General features: G+C 46.5%; 1 protein-coding gene across 1 annotated transcript in view; it reads right to left on the bottom strand.

Annotated features, from left to right (window-relative positions):
* The window catches only part of LOC126157321 (mediator of RNA polymerase II transcription subunit 1.1), a 1,177,938-nt gene that overhangs the window by 649,910 nt on the left and 509,812 nt on the right, over positions 1–18,216 (bottom strand). The window lies entirely within an intron of this gene.

Consider the following 18,216-nt stretch of genomic DNA (forward strand, 5'->3'; position numbering starts at 1 on the left):
GCTCACATCCCTGTTGGCGCAGAACGTACGGCAAATGAAAAGGGAGAAACAAACATTGTTAAACGGACGCGTTGGCCTGTGGCTGCGTTGCCGAAAATCCGCCAGCCAGGCGGCTATAGAACACCCGCCATTAGCCGTCTCACGTGAAATATAAAACACATGGAATTAGTTTTTGTTTCCGGATTCAGTTACGAGATTATTTCAGTTAACAAGAACAACGAATAGCACTTCACCTATAAGCGAAGGATCCCTGTTTATATGTAATCATCGGCACACGTTCCCGACGAAAACAATATAAACTGAGTGCCGGAGTATGTAACATGTACAGTATTCAGTTTCCCCCCGTTTCATTCACGCGTGGAGAGTGGGTAGAATGATTTTTAAATGCTTCGCTGTGACATGGTATTGATTTAACTTTGGTTTCATGCAATCTCCTGGAAAAATAGGTTACAAGGGTGAAAAATTTTCATAGATTCTGTCCTGAAGACTGTGGTTTAATTTTTTATAAGTGCGTTTCAGAGATAATCTGAGATTTCTTACTACATGTCAGTGAAAAATTTTGATTTTTCTACTATATCGAATATAGAAATAAACTTTTTGAAACTTGAAGCATTTCCCCACTCTCCCTTTTTAAAACTATTAAATGAATATTTCTTTATTTCACGATGGTACTTTCTTCGGGATGTGGTAATTACCAAGTTCTTACCCAAATATCCAACAAACAAGGAGATCAATGTCATAATAGTGACAAAAGAAACTTACTCAAACTATACAGTACTGCCTCGCCAAACAGCGCTAAGAATCACAGAAGCGGAAATAAAACCAGGGGTAAATTTAAAACAGGTAAATTTAAAACTGAAAAAATGTAAATAAAGTAGTAAGTTAAGGAGATGGAGAGGTTAAAGAGACTGGAGAAATTGAAAGAACCAGCTGTTGTTGAGACTTTCAGAGCATTAGGGAACGATTGACTGAACTAGGGGAAAGCAATACAGCAGCAGACGAATTGGTAGCTTTGAGAGATGAAATAGTGACGCAACAGAGGAACAATTTGATAAGAAGAAAAGGCCTATTAGAAATCCTTGGATATCACAGGAGATATTGAATTTAGCTGCTGATAGGAGAGAATATTAATATTCAGCAAATGAGGCAGGCAAAAGGAAATACAGACGTGTAAAAATGAACTGACAGAAAGTGCAAAAATGGCTAAGCAGGAATGGCTAGACGATAAACGCAGCGCTATAGAAGCACTAGAGGAAAGATATATACCACCTACAAGAAAATTAAAGAAGCTTTTGGAGAAAAGAGAAGCAGCTGCATAAATAGCTTATATTCAGACGGAAAACCAGTACTAAGCAAAGTAGGGATAGTTTAGAGGTGGAAGGAGCACATAGAGGGACACTACAGCGAAAACGAAAGTGCAAGTATAAAAAGAAAAGAGGATGTAGATGAAGATAAGGTGAGAGGCACGATACTGCTAGAAGAATTTGAGAGCCCACTGAAAGACCAAGTCGAAACAAGCCCCTGGAGTAGACGGCATTCCGTCAGAACTACTGATACCTTTGGGAGCGCCAACGATGATAAAACTATTCCACCCTGTGTGCAAGATGTATGAGACAGGTGAAACACCGTCAGACTTCAAGAAGAATGTAATTATTCCAGTTTCAAAGAAAGCACGTACTGACAGGTTTGAATATTACCGAACTATCTATTTAAATGATCTTAGATTCAAAATACTGACACGAATTCTTTACAGGAGAATAGAAAAATTAGTAGAAGCTGACCTCGGAGAAGATCAGTTTGGATTCCGGGAAAATTTAGTGGCACGCGAAACAATACTGACACTACAACTTCTCTTAGAGGACAGTTTCAGGAAACGCCAACCTACGGCTATAGAATTTGTAGAATTAGAGAAAGATTTTTACATTACTAACTGGAATACTCTCTTTGAAATTCTGAAGGTAGCAGCGGTAAAATACAGTGAGTGAACGGTTATTTAGGACTTGTACAGACACTAAACGGCAGTTTAAACAGTCGAGGGGTATGAAATGGAAGCAGTGGTGAGAAGGGAAGACAGGGTTGTAAGCTATCCCCAATGTTATTCAACCTGTACACTGAGCAAGCAGTAAGCGAAAACAAAGAAAAACTTGGAGAAGGAATTAAAGCCCAGGGAGGAGAAATAAGAACTTTGACGTTATCTGATGACATTGTAATTCTTTGAGCGACAGAAAATTACTTGGAAAAACAGTAAAACCGACGCACACCGAAGCTTGACCAGAAAACCATTCACTATCTTTACCACGCACGCTTTGACACCGCATTCGTCGTGCCTGAATCGGATTAAGCTGTCACATAATCATACACTGATGAGGCAAAACATTATGATCACCTACTAAGAAGTGTTTGTCCACTTCTCGAACGCAATTCAGCAGTGACTCTGCATGTCACGGATTCGCCAAGTACTTGATAGGTGTCCAAAGATTCGTGGGGCCAGATGTCTGAGCACAGGTAAAACACTTCCCGTAATTCATGGGCGGTTGATTTGTGGACGCGTAGCAGCCGCCCAATAGCGTTGCAGTTAGGTCTTACCGGATTCAAATAAGCCGAATCTGATGGCCAAGATATTAACGTGGGTTCATTATCATGATCCTCGAACCATTTTAGCACGATTCTGGCCCTGTGACACGGACAGTTATCTTGCTGGAAGATGCCATTGCTGTTGAAGAAGACATCAAGCAGAAGAAGTTACAGGCGGCCCCTAATAATGCATACGTAGTCCGCAGCTGTCATGGAGCCTTCAATTACTACCGCCAGGTCCCATGGAAGCCCAGGTGAATGTCCCCATAACATGATACTGCTTCCTCCGGCCTGCGTCCGTGGCGCGCTGCACGTTTCGAGCAGTCGTTCGCCTGGAAAGCGGCGTATCTGGTCGCGACAATTGACATGGTTTAACAATAAACGATATTCATCCGACCAAGCGACACGATACCATTGATCCGCGGTCCAATCTAGATGATCCCACGCCAACTGGATCGAATCCGCCCGGCGGAGGGCCGGTGGGCCGGCCAGCCTGGTTGTGGTTTTTAGGCGGTTTTCCACATCCCCCTAGGTGAATACCGGGCTGGTCCCCACGTAGGGGTCTTCTGCTGCGGAACACCGTGTTCAACACTGTGCACTGAACGGTGTGCTCCAAAACACCTGTTCCTGCGTCAGCACTGCACGCTGTCGCCAGATCTGCCTCAGATCGTCGCTTATCCTGCCTTAGAGAGCGGGCAAGCCTCCAGTCAAATGGTTCAAATGGCTCTGAGCACTATGGGACTTAACATCTATGGTCATCAGTCCCCTAGAACTTAGAACTACTTAAACCTAACTAACCCAAGGACATCACACAACACCCAGTCGTCACGAGGCAGAGAGCCTCCAGTCCCTATATTCTGTGATGAGGTACGGACGTCCACTACTGTTCGTGGTTTCAGCATTCTTCAACCACTTTCTATAGATGCTGACGATAGCAGCTCGCGAACAGACGACCAGCTTCGCCGTTTCCGAGATATTCCTCCTAGGCACTGAGCCACAACATTCTGTCAAAGTCGCTTAAGGGGGGGACGTTGATGAAAAACACACACTATTTCAAAAATGCACCAAATCCACAGTTTTGGAGACATAGCAGTGAAATTTGGTATCACGCTTTACATGAAAGTAACACATTTACATATAAAATCCTTTGGATATATATTATTTCCATAAAATAATGTATGTTCCTTTTGCTCAGAAAGTATTCAAGAGATTACTGCAGAAATTTCTTTTTTTCATCTCTTTATATGTTGTAAGCTTCTCTCATGAGGTTTTTGCAATAGGTCAAAGAGGAGAATTTTCATAATTTTTTAATTATAATTCCACAAGTACAATTTTAAATTCATGTAAAATTCCAAGCACTTTGCCCCATATCCCAGCTTGCAATCAGAATAACAAAATTTGCTCTTGAGACAACGTTTATTAGGTTTACAGAAATATGTTTACAAAATTTCATAATTCTAGCATTCATAGAATCTGAAGAAAATGTATATAAACTTTAAAAAACGAACTTTTCAGAAAACGCAATTTAAAGTTCAACCTAAGTTTTTTCCTTAAGTCACTTCTTCAGAAGGCACCACATTTGTACTCTGGGTCGTCTTTCCCTTCAAGGCTTCTGTTCAGGTTTCTTGTTGTCTGGCTTCATTCGTTCTCTTCAGCTGCAGAGAAGCGCTGTAAATCATTTTTCTCAGGATGCCTTGACTAAAATTTCCTATCTCGAAGCCCATTCTTTCAAATAACTTCATCCTCCCGACGTTCCCGTCATTAAATACAATAACTGCATCATGAGTTGCAATTCTGACAACTGCAGCAGATGCAAATGTGTTTTTAGGGCATCGTTTCTACATGAGTGAATTTAGAGACTCACTTGGATTTTGGGTTTTGCCATGAACACACTTTTTGAGAATTGCAGGATCGGCCAAAGATGATCTGTAAAACCAAAGAGTACGTATACGGCGTTCTAGATGTATCCCGCACACGTTTGGTTGAAAGTAATACACAGAATCGTTGTTCACTGAGCTGGTATTGAAGTGCTGCTTCAAAACGTGGACGTGGCAGGGAGGCTGCGTCACACTTTTAATTAATTTTCAGGCACTTAGGATGCGATTTCAACATTGAAACTTTGGGAACTTATTGTCCATGAGTTGTACTAACAAATAAAAAATAAATCGAAAATTGACATTTTTGATCAACTTCCTCACTTGCGCCACTTATCGTCACTAGAATGATCCCCTTTCGTATTTGCTCCGCTCGTATACTTCTCTTACCGTGTCACGTGCCCTCAGCCCCACCAGCTAGCTTACAACCTCGGTGTGGGGACTGGTTATAATGTTTTGGCTCATCAGTGTACGAGTAAGACAAAGTAAGTGGGACAGACGGAAAATGTATGCTCTGAAACGAATAACTTCTCCGGTGTCCAATGGAGACAGCTATTATCATTTATAGCCGGCATATTTAATATCAGCATGCAGCCTTCCAGTATCATTTACGAAAGTGTGTGCAGCGTAGAGGGATTTTCAGACACTGAATTGGATTCCCGGTATCAAAAATTCAGCGCTGCCAGTACTTTTGGCGGGCTACGTGGCGGCACATGTGTGGCGGAGCGGAGCGAAGTCGACCGTAATGGCAGCGGAGCCGGGGCCAGGGCTAGAACAGGGCTTGCAAGTAATTACTCTCGCCACGCGCTGTAATTACACCCGCAATTAGACAAGGACGGAGCGGGCCCGCCTGGGGCGGCGCGGCGCCGAGCCGAGCTGCTGGGGGCGAAGCAGCAGCAGCAGGGTGGCCAACATAAACGTCACGCCGGCCTACGTTACGGCTTGTCCGTGCGCCGCCTTCAGCAGGGCGCTTCACTGGCGCGCAGTTTGCAGCGCTGCGAGGCCCGGGCCAACTGGGAAGGCAACTTTGCTGGCAGCCGCCTGTAAAGCACCTACTTCTCAACTAGTTCCTGCTCTAGAAACAAGCTATGTGTGTCAGTGGCGAGAACGTCTTAGCCGCTTATTGGACTTGATATTATTCCGAGAGTGAGGTCCTCAGCGAGCTGTGGTGTGGTAACTGTGGTTGCCACCACATTACGTCGGCCAACACAAGGAGACGTCTACAACGATAAGAAAGCAATGTCCGGGAAACATTTTATTATACTTGTTCATAATCAGGAATAAGAGAGACAGAGTCAATTATGGCCGACCGCTGGTGGCCGAGCGGTTCTAGGCACTTCAGTCTGGAACTGCACGACCGCTACGGTCGCAGGTTCGAATCTTGCCTCAGGCAAGGATGTGTGTGATGTCCTTAGGTTAGTTAGTTTTAAGTAGTTCTAAGTTCTAGAGGACTGATGACCTGAGATGTTAAGTCCTATAGTGCTCAGAGCCATTTTAGAGTCAATTATAAATTTGCGTCAAAGCGGCAAAAATATTTCTATAATGAAAAACTAACATCATCATATCAGATAATCCAAAAATATTGTCGTCGTGGTATACAAACTAAAATTATATGCATTCTGAACATGAAATACCCAGTCAACCCAAAGCGTTCGGGACTGGATTAATAATAATAATAATAATAATAATAATAAACGGAAACATTAGGGTGCAGGTGTTAATGCTTCACAAGGCGTTCTACGGACACCGCTCTCTCTCTCTCTCTCTCTCTGTCTCGCTTTCAATTCTTATAATCGAGTGAAACTGCGGGGGAAGCCCTTCTTTCGTGTGTGTGAATTCCTAAGGGACCAAACTGCTGAGGTCATCTGTCCCTAGATTTACACACAACTGAAACTAACTTATGTTAAGAACAACACACACAACCATGCTCGAGGGAGGACTCGAACCTCCGGCGGGAGGGTCCGCGGAATCCGTGACACGGCGCCTCTAACCACGCGGCCACTTCACGCGGCTTGTTCCTAGAGAGAGCTGTAACAACCGATACTAGTTATCTCATCCCGTCGTCTCTCTGTACCAAAAGTTTCTCAAAAAAGGTTGGGGATACCGAACTTAATTCGTTCGTGAGCCTAACGGTCTAAAGCAAGTCTTCCAACTGAGGTCATTTTGGCGTATTGCTCCTCAAACGTGCTGACGATGAGGAAAGCGTGTGGAGTATAGTATAGTATTTACGTTTTTGTTGCTGTCTCTATAGCTGATGTACAGCTACTTGAGAACACCTCCACGAAAAACGAGTAATTGTGGAACAATGTAACATTGTGGAAACATCTGTAACAACACGTGGAACAGAAATATCAAATAGACCATTGAAAGAAACACATTTTAAATTCCACACGAGAGAGTAACATTTGTTAATTGCGTACCAAACTACAAACGTTGCTCAATGTGACGACCATTTGCATCTATCACAGTCTAGAACCGCACTAGAGATTTTTACAGCACTTTTCGAACGGTGGACGGTGAAATTTTCAGCTGTTGTGCACGGCTTTGAAGATGGCACATTGCGTCCAGCATTCGCAATTATGGCGACAATGAATTCCTCTGTAATTAGTGGCACAACTGGCCGTCGGCAACTCCCACGAGAAATTCCCGAATCGCCAGTTTATTTGAACTTCCAGTCATATCTTTCGACCTTGTCCTGAAAGAGGACCTCTCCAAATTCCTCTAATGTCTCGATTTCGCGAAGAGCAGCAGCTCTACTGCTGTTGTTTTTAATAAAACAGCTTTACGAGTAAATCCCTGCTCACTTTGTCCAGACCCACGTTGACTGATCGCAGCTGTGACGCACAGGTTCGAATCCTGCCTCGGGCATGGATGTGTGCGATTTCCCTAGGTTAGTTAGGTTTAAGTAGTTCTAGGGGACTGATGACCTCAGATGTTAAGTCCCATAGTGCTCAGAGCCACTTGAACCATTTTGTAACGTACACTGCTGCTCGTGTTTCCATCCTACGTCGCCATCCCAGTACTGGCGCCTAAAGGCAAGTCATGACACTAACAGTACTAACAACACAAATCTTGCAGCGCACAGTCTGGACATTACGCCTATAAAGATGTGAAGTAAATGGTTTTCCTTCTACAGTGTCTCAAGTAGTGTAAGTTTAAATATAACCACCCTGCGGTTATGATAAAACGGAGTTTACTGTCGTTAGTGGGAGGCTAGACGCAAATAGCACGGTTTTAGCAAACAGCGGTCATGCGATACACAGCTGGCCCTCTTTGTGCATGATGTACAACAGGCTCTAGATACCGGTTCTCAGGTTGATGCCATAATTCTCGACTTCGAAAGGCGTTCGACTCAGTTCCGCACTGTCGCTTGCTCCAAAAAGTGCACGCTTACGGTCTGTCCGAAGACCTATGCGGTTGGATTGGATGTTTTCTAACAGACGGGGAGCAGTATGTCGTTCTGAACGGGGTGACTTCAGCGGAAACAAGCGTAACTTTAGGTGTGCCCCCGGGCAGCTCAATAGGTCCGCTGCATTTTACGATTTACATAAACGATCAGGTTGATGGTTCTGACAGCTGCATTAGACTGCCGATGATGCTGTAGTCTACAGGAATGTAGTATGACACGAAAATTGTGAACAAATCAATGAGAATTTGCAGAAAATTAATGCGTTGTGTAATTACTGGCAGTTATATCTCCATATTAGTAACTGTACCCAAGGCGAAAATTCTCATTAATGTACGAGTACAAAATAAATGCCCACTCTTTGGAAGCGGTAAAATCCGTCAAGTGTCTGGGTGTGACTATTCGAAATGATCTCAAATGGAATGATCAGATTACACAAGTAACGGGTTAGACAAACTCTAGATTGCAGTTTATTGGTAGAATCCTGATGCGATGCAGTCCTTCAACAAAGGTCATAGCTTACAACACGTTAGTTCGTCCAGTCTTAAGAGTATTGTTCGTCTGTAAGGGACCCTTACCAGTTGGGTCTGATTCAAGAGATTGAGAATGTCCAAAGAAGAGCGACAAGATTCGTGACTGGTACATTTAGCCATCGCGAGAGCGTTAAAAATCTCATAGAAAGTCTGAAGTGGGACACACTTGCAGATAGACGGCGCGCTAAACGGAAGGGGCTGCTCACTAAATTCCGAAATCCGATCTTCGCCCAGGATGTAGAGCATATATTATTACCACCACCTTTCAAATCGCGCAATGAGCACAACTCAAAGATAAGAGAAATTAGAGCTCGTACTGAGGCATTCAGACAGTCGTTTTTCCCTCGTGCGATCCGCGAGTAGAACAGAGGGTAGGAAACATGATTTTGGCACGACTTGTGCCCCCCGCCACACACCACTTGGTGGCTAGCGGAGTAGATGTAGAAAGTGACACTTTATTAACACAACACACAACGATTCAAGGTTTAACAAAATGTAGCTTGCGAATGATACAACTGAAATGATCCTCCTGATCTGGTAATGCTGCGTAGCCAAGAGTCTGTCGTAACCTAGATAGTGACAATGACGTGACGTAGCTCGCGACGCTAGACCACTGCGACGTGTTTAGTGATGGTAACTGCGATGGCCGCTCAGTTACCGAACCCGGGGAAGGCCAGCGTCGGACGGGGGGACGCTCCGAAAACGACGATTGGCGGATAGGGGGGTGTGGCTGGTGTCAGCTCCGAATGTTGGTCCGTGAAGCCGACGTCAAGGTCGGAGAGTAAGCAGAAGCAACCGGTTCCTGCGAAGACAGCGGCACTGTCGTCGATACACGTGCTGCCGGAGCGAGGCTGGTTTCCCTGGCGGCGCCTGCTAGAAGTCAGTTTGTCAACAGGCATTTCATAGTTTCCGTAATACGGGATGCACTAGCGACGCTCGGCGCTTGACTGTCTCCGGTGGAGGAGCGCCTGCGGTGCTGGAACAGACTACCCTCTTGTCGCGGGCGTTGTGCTGAAAGTAGAAATGACAGGCGAGTGCCCAGGTACACTGCGCAACACAAGTAAAGGGTCACTTATTCGAAACACCGTAGTTGTCTTCCATTGCGACGCAGTAGTTTGAAACTGTGCTCAAAGGTGTCTATAACCTTCCTCTGTGATGGTGCAGAACACGCACTCCTATGACGTCAGCCTTGGCCACGGCGACGCTCCAAACAGTTATGTGTCGATAGATGAGAAAAATAAATAAATAAATGCCAGTACTTCGAAGTTCGAGTGAGGTGTAAGGTGGGTTACTGATATCACTTTGGCACCAAATTTCACCACAATTCTTCCCAACGCCACCGTGTTAACCCATGGTAAGGTCGTCACACATCCTCTTACTCATATTTCACTCCTTCTTTTGGACGCCTCTGCAATGGAGGTCTGGAGGTCAGAACTGCGACACACAGCGTCTATTTTTTTTTGGGGGGGGGAGGGGGTGGTCAAGGAAAACATTTCAGACATCTTTGCTCAGTATCGAAATGGAAAGGCCTCAGAGTGTGGCGTAAAGGGCATCAATGAAATCACGATTCCCTTGGGACGTTGATTCCACGTTTTGAGGTCGAAAACCACATTCTGCAGTGCGATGAGCAATAGGACAACTTTTGAGCCTTCCATCCGGGCGATTCAGCCCTTCTCTAAGGATATCGTGGGCCTGCAACTCCAGTGAACGGGATCGCACCCTTTTGGAATACAGCGCGACCGCAGTTTTTGCTCTGAAGGAACCAGTAGGGCCTGTTCAGAATCAATCGATAAAATGAGAACCTGATCCTACGTAACATAGGGTGTTAATACTTTTTCAGCTCTCCTGTTTCGCGCTTTCCTGCGGCGTGTTCACAGTGAAAAAAAGGGAGGGGGATGCGACATTGGTATATGGGGGAATAAAACAGCATAGGGTGCCTCTAAGAGCCCCCTCCCCCCCCCCCCCTCCCCATCTCAGGAACACTCTCAGTGCCACCTATTCACCTATGCAACTTTTTTGAGCACTTTAAAAATATACCTCTACAGAGATAGGCAGTCTCTGATTACTAGGCGCCGGTGCGACAGGCAACTACACTCCTGGAAATGGAAAAAAGAACACATTGACACCGGTGTGTCAGACCCACCATACTTGCTCCGGACACTGCGAGAGGGCTGTACAAGCAATGATCACACGCACGACACAGCGGACACACCAGGAACCGCGGTGTTGGCCGTCGAATGGCGCTAGCTGCGCAGCATTTGTGCACCGCCGCCGTCAGTGTCAGCCAGTTTGCCGTGGCATACGGAGCTCCAACGCAGTCTTTAACACTGGTAGAATGCCGCGACAGCGTGGACGTGAACCGTATGTGCAGTTGACGGACTTTGAGCGAGGGCGTATAGTGAGCATGCGGGAGGCCGGGTGGACGTACCACGGAATTGCTCAACACGTGGGGCGTGAGGTCTCCACAGTACATCGATGTTGTCGCCAGTGGTCGGCGGAAGGTGCACGTGCCCGTCGACCTGGGACCGGACCTCAGCGACGCACGGATGCACGCCAAGACCGTAGGATCCTACGCAGTGCCGTAGGGGACCGCACCGCCACTTCCCAGCAAATTAGGGACACTGTTGCTCCTGGGGTATCGGCGAGGACCATTCGCAACCGTCTCCATGAAGCTGGGCTACGGTCCCGCACACCGTTAGGCCGCCTTCCGCTCACGCCCCAACATCGTGCAGCCCACCTCCAGTGGTGTCGCGACAGGCGTGAATGGAGGGACGAATGGAGACGTGTCGTCTTCAGCAATGAGAGTCGCTTCTGCCTTGGTGCCAATGATGGTCGTATGCGTGTTTGGCGCCGTGCAGGTGAGCGCCACAATCAGGACTGCATACGACCGAGGCACACAGGGCCAACACCCGGCATCATGGTGTGGGGAGCGATGTCCTACACTGGCCGTTCACCACTGGTGATCGTCGAGGGGACACTGAATAGTGCACGGTACATCCAAACCGTCATCGAACCCATCGTTCTACCATTCCTAGACCGGCAAGGGAACTTGCTGTTCCAACAGGACAACGCACGTCCGCATGTATCCCGTGCCACCCAACGTGCTCTTGAAGGTGTAAGTCAACTACCCTGGCCAGCAAGATCTCCGGATCTGTCCCCCATTGAGCATGTTTGGGACTGGATGAAGCGTCGTCTCACGCGGTTTGCACGTCCAGCACGAACGCTGGTCCAACTGAGGCGCCAGGTGGAAATGGCATGGCAAGCCGTTCCACAGGACTACATCCATCATCTCTACGATCGTCTCCATGGGAGAATAGCAGCCTGCATTGCTACGAAAGGTGGATATACACTGTACTAGTGCCGACATTGTGCATGCTCTGTTGCCTGTGTCTATGTGCCTGTGGTTCTGTCAGTGTGATCATGTGATGTATCTGACCCCAGGAATGTGTCAATAAAGTTTCCCCTTCCTGGGCCAATGAATTCACGGTGTTCTTATTTCAATTTCCAGGAGTGTATTTCGACATCCATGCGCTGAGTAGCGCTACGTCGCTAAGCTAGTGCCTGCTGGCTGCATGCGAAATATAACTCTCACATGACCGCCTGAGCTCTGGTCTCTCTATCTTTTTTTTGCATGTGTGGACACCTTGCTGTTTAAAGCGTTGCCGAGACGGAGGAAGATTACGCAGGGCGCCACGCTTTTGCAGCATTACAGAGGAAAGGTGTCCGCACCTTTGAGTCATATGTCAAACTTATGCGTCGCCAATGGAGATAATTACGGGATTTCGAAAAGTGATCCTTTAATTATGTTGCGTAGAGTATATGCCATCCCTTCTCCTTAAGGAAAATGACGGCGAAGCCAGCGTGACTTTGGTCGCGCATCATGTGGAGAGGATAAAAACCTACTTAATGGAACAATCTACCCACGTTGCCACGGACGTTACCATTTGATCTACAGAGATGGGTAAGTGTGTCCTACTTATTTCGACTAGCACGAAGAGAGTTGCCAAACTTAATATCCACATCCGGAAGACGGATGACCAACAACAGCATCACATGCTGTCACTCTAGGAGACAATGTGAAGAGGCCTGGAATGTAGCCCAAGACTTTTGTGCAGAGATTCATCATCAACAGCTTTGCGGCAGTATCTCCGATTCCATTTTGAGCCAAATGGGGGCAATTAAAATCCACTACCAATATCTGAGCCACCGCACTGCAATCCATTAGCGATTTCGGTTAGGAAGGTGGGACGGGGAATTTGAAGAGAATACCAACAGAAGTGATTCTAATAAAGAGAAATAAAATGTCGAATTGCTTCACAGTATTTCTTCCCGAACTGAAGCGGTAAACTGGTCTCGCATTTTCACAATGCTATTCTGGGGAAATCACAGTGAAAAAACAATCTTGCAATTATGACATTGAGAATTATCGGCTAAATCTAGGAGCTGCAACCTTCCTTTAATGAATGCCTGGAATCTATTCGTAACTTCCTAGAGGAAAGATGTGTCAATGAGGAATAGAGTTAAGGAAAGCTGCTATCTTGGAGAGGCGCCTTCCCTGTAGCCACAGTGAATGGAGCAATTAGGCTCGTCAGGTGACTGGGATGTCATCAGATCTGGTTCTGGCAGCAAACGTGACAGTCGAGCACAAGTTGGGTACAATGGATCTCACTGCGACGCATCGGGTACGCAGAGATTGTGCAGGTTTTTTTCTCGAGCAGCTGTGTTAGGAGTGCCAATCGGGACTACTCGCCGCTTTCAAACTACGTGTTCATGAGGGGCCACTGTTGACTATCACGAGCCTCAACAGCTAATATCGGGACCACAATGCAACAGGTGAACGACAAGTTCAAAGCTGGACTACAATCAGAACAGCCTCGCAGCTACAAGATGCAGATGCTGACGCTTCGCACTCAAGAGTCGTTGGTTGTACCGTGGTGGAGGTATTTACATGGTATAATATCGGGCTCCTGATGCGTCTACCTCGTCTCTCACCTGCAAGAGGTAAATGAAACTTCTGTCTGGTCGTGGGCATCCGTTTGCTCGCCTGTGATAACCAAGAGGCGACCAACAGAGACAGTGCCTGCACCACTTTCAGACAGTGCTGTTACCCTCCTCCCTCATCATTCCTGACATGAATCAGATGGGTTAAAGTACACTCAACGGATGATTAAGCGCCATTCCTTCCTCCCCCTCCACCCCTCTCTCAGCGGCCACCTCATCTCATTGTGTTAGCCAGGAGATGGATCGCCCAATCATGTTGAGATATGGGCGGCGCTTAAGCAGTCGCGGATTTAGACGGTTTAGACGGTGTCTGCTGTCACCAGGCCTAAAAGGATACCTTTAATTCAGTTTCCCATTAGTGTATCCAAGCTCGCTAATCAGCGTCGTCATTTTTTCCTGGGGGATAATTCTTTTTCCGATTCCGTGAGTCCACCATGCTTACAGAAAAGGAACAGGGAATGGATTCTGACCAAGTTCCCTTTTAAGGTCAGAGTATTTGGAGCCATTTGGCAGCTCGTAAGCCGGCCGCGGTGGTCTAGCGGTTCTAGGCGCTCAGTCCGGAACCGCGCAACTGCTACGGTCGCAGGTTCGAATCCTGCCTCGGGCATAGATGTGTGTGATGTCCTTAGGTTAGTTAGGTTTAAGTAGTTCTAAGTTCTAGGGGACTGATCTACATCTACATCTACATTTATACTCCGCAAGCCACCCAACGGTGTGTGGCGGAGGGCACTTTACGTGCCACTGTCATTATCTCCCTTTCCTGTTCCAGTCGCGTATGGTTCGCGGGAAGAACGACTGTCTGAAAGCCTCTGTGCGCGCTCTAATCTCTCTAATTTTACATTCGTGATCTCCTCGGGAGGTATAAGTAGGGGGAAGCAATATATTCGATACCTCATCCAGAAACGCACCCTCTCGAAACCTGGCGAGCAAGCTACACCGCGATGCAGAGCGCCTCTCTTGCAGAGTCTGCCACTTGAGTTTGTTAAACATCTCCGTAACGCTATCACGGTTACCAAATAACCCTGTGACGAAACGCGCCGCTCTTCTTTGGATCTTCTCTATCTCCTCCGTCAACCCGATCTGGTACGGATCCCACACTGATGAGCAATACTCAAGTATAGGTCGAACGAGTGTTTTGTAAGCCACCTCCTTTGTTGATGGACTACATTTTCTAAGGACTCTCCCAATGAATCTCAACCTGGTACCCGCCTTACCAACAATTAATTTTATATGATCATTCCACTTCAAATCGTTCCGCACGCATACTCCCAGATATTTTACAGAAGTAACTGCTACCAGTGTTTGTTCCGCTATCATATAATCATACAATAAAGGATCCTTCTTTCTATGTATTCGCAATACATTACATTTGTCTATGTTAAGGGTCAGTTGCCACTCCCTGCACCAAGTGCCTATCCGCTGCAGGTCTTCCTGCATTTCGCTACAATTTTCTAATGCTGCAACTTCTCTGTATACTACAGCATCATCCGCGAAAAGCCGCATGGAACTTCCGACACTATCTACTAGGTCATTTATATATATTGTGAAAAGCAATGGTCCCATAACACTCCCCTGTGGCACGCCAGAGGTTACTTTAACGTCTGTAGATGTCTCTCCATTGAGAACAACATGCTGTGTTCTGTTTGCTAAAAACTCTTCAATCCAGCCACACAGCTGGTCTGATATTCCGTAGGCTCTTACTTTGTTTATCAGGCGACAGTGCGGAACTGTATCGAACGCCTTCCGGAAGTCAAGGAAAATGGCATCTACCTGGGAGCCTGTATCTAATATTTTCTGGGTTTCATGAACAAATAATGCGAGTTGGGTTTCACACGATCGCTGTTTCCGGAATCCATGTTGATTCCTACATAGTAGATTCTGAGTTTCCAAAAACGACATGATACTCGAGCAAAAGACATGTTCTAAAATTCTACAACAGATCGACGTCAGAGAGATAGGTCTATAGTTTTGCGCATCTGCTCGACGACCCTTCTTGAAGACTGGGACTACCTGTGCTCTTTTCCAATCATTTGGAACCTTCTGTTCCTCTAGAGACTTGCGGTACACGGCTGTTAGAAGGGGGGCAAGTTCTTTCGCGTACTCTGTGTAGAATCGAATTGGTATCCCGTCAGGTCCAGTGGACTTTCCTCTGTTGAGTGATTCCAGTTGCTTTTCTATTCCTTGGACACTTATTTCAATGTCAGCCATTTTTTCGTTGGTGCGAGGATTTAGAGAAGGAACTGCAGTGCGGTCTTCCTCTGTGAAACAGCTTTGGAAAAAGGTGTTTAGTATTTCAGCTTTACGCTTGTCATCCTCTGTTTCAATGCCATCATCATCCCGGAGTGTCTGGACATGATGTTTCGAGCCACTTACTGATTTAACGTAAGACCAGAACTTCCTAGGATTTTCTGTCAAGTCAGTACCTAGTATTTTACTTTCGAATTCACTGAACGCTTCACGCATAGCCCTCCTTACGCTAACTTTGACATCGTTTAGCTTCTGTTTGTCTGAGAGGTTTTGGCTGCGTTTAAACTTGGAGTGAAGCTCTCTTTGCTTTCGCAGTAGTTTCCTAACTTTGTTGTTGTACCACGGTGGGTTTTTCCCGTCCCTCACAGTTTTGCTCGGCACGTACCTGTCTAAAACGCATTTTACGATTGCCTTGAACTTTTTCCATAAACACTCAACATTGTCAGTGTCGGAACAGAAATTTTCGTTTTGATCTGTTAGGTAGTCTGAAATCTGCCTTCTATTACTCTTGCTAAACAGATAAACCTTCCTCCCTTTTTTTATATTCCTATTAACTTCTGATGATCTCAGATGTTAAGTCCCATAGTGCTCAGAGCCATTTGAACCATTTTTTTGCAGCTCGTAAGATCCTCCCTTATAGTTTGTTGAAACAGTCCTGACTGACATGACGGGAAGGTGGCAGAATCCTGGATACAATTCACTGCGTGAGTTCAGTTTTTGGACGAACATCCACACCGTCCTATATACATAGAATGCTTGTTTACAAATGGTTCAAATGCTCTGAGCACTATGGGACCTAACAGCTGTGGTCATCAGTCCCCTAGAACTTAGAACTACTTAAACCTAACTAACCTAAGGACATCACACACATCCATGCCCGAGGCAGGATTCGAACCTGCGACCGTAGCGGTCGCGCGGTTCCAGACAGTAGCGCCTAGAACCGCTCGACCACCCCTGCCGGCAGACTAAAGCGCCTAGAACCACTCGGGCTTATGCGTCTTCCTTTAGTCAGTGGAACTGTAACTGTCGTGTGACAAGGGCCTCCCGTCGGGTAGATCGTTCGCCGGGTGCAAGTCTTCCGATCGCATCGATGGAGATGAAATGATGATGATTAGGACAACACCCAGTCCTCGAGCGGAGAAAATCTCCGACCAAGCCGGGAATCGAACCCGGGCCCTTAGGATTGACATTCTGTCGCGCTGTGTTCTACATTGTTCGTTGAATTTGTTCGGGGCGGACGTCCGATGACACCCGTTCAGGTTCTTTGTTGATCCGATCACTCATTTTTTTTAAATTATTACCCTCTGACCGAGCACGCTGAGCTACCGAGCTGGCGACCACTCAACTACCGGGGGCGAACTTCGTCAGTGGAGACAAACAGCGACAGTATGATAATATTTTCTGTCAGACTCCGCCCGAGATTTCATTGTTAGCTGAAGCAAGTCATTGTGATAAATAAACGATAGGGCTCGTCAGATAAATGTTACTCCACGATTCCTCAGCTAGAGTAACCCCACGGATTAACCAAAAAATTACTTACAGACATGCTCTGGGCTGAGGGCACCGGTTCGATCTTACTTGGAGAATACATGAGCATTATTGTGATCGACGGTCGGTTCCAGAACTGCAAGTGGGAAAGGAACAAAAACACAATCCACTGTTTGGATGATTCAAGCAAAATAATTAGTGAACACAGGAAGCCTGGTACTGTATCAGTTGCGTGCATTCTTCACAAATTTCACAGGAATAAGGGCTGATCCAACATTCCGTTGAGCGTGGAGGAATTGAGAGGGAAATTTCGCTGAGGTTAAATCTTGCAAGCCGGCCCTGTGGCCGAGCGGTTCTAGGCTCTTCAGTCCGGAACCGCGCTGCTGCTACGGTCGCAGGTTCGAATCCTGCCTCGGGCATGGATGTGTGTATGATGTCCTTAGGTTAGTTAGGTTTAAGTAGTTCTAAGTTCTAGGGGACTGATGACCTCAGATTTTAAGTCCCATAGTGATCAGAGCCATTTGAATCGTTTTTAAGTCTTGCAGCACGGTGGGTTTCCCCCCATACTGAGACGGGGATTGCGACGGCGGCGGTTGACCTCAGAGGTGCGTGGACTTAAAGCGTCGGCCACTACCACGACATGGATGATGGTGTTGTTGAAACAGTAAATTGATGTCGCAGGAGACACAGCCTGGGGGATGTTTCCAGAATGAGATTTTCACTCTGCAGGAGAGCTTCTGTAAAGTCTGCAAGGTAGGAGACGAGGTACTGGCGGAAGTAAAGCTATGAGAACGGGGCGTGAGTCGTGCTTGGGTAGCTCAGATGGTAGAGCACTTGCCCGCGAAAGGCAAAAGTCCGGAGTTCGAGTCTCGGTCCGGCACACAGTTTTAATCTGCCAGGAAGTTTCACATCAGCGCACACTTCGCTGCGGAGTGAAAATCTCATTTTGATATTGCATTTTCACGAATTATCTTGGAAACACTACTGAAAAGTAATTGCTACGCCTTTCAAGTTGCGACTGAAATGAATAACATTTCATGCAACACGTGTCCTCCAGTCTATGAGTAACCTCATCTTCGACCACGAAAACAGC

The sequence above is a fragment of the Schistocerca cancellata genome, chromosome 2, assembly GCF_023864275.1.
Source record: "Schistocerca cancellata isolate TAMUIC-IGC-003103 chromosome 2, iqSchCanc2.1, whole genome shotgun sequence".
Lineage (NCBI taxonomy): Eukaryota > Metazoa > Arthropoda > Insecta > Orthoptera > Acrididae > Schistocerca > Schistocerca cancellata.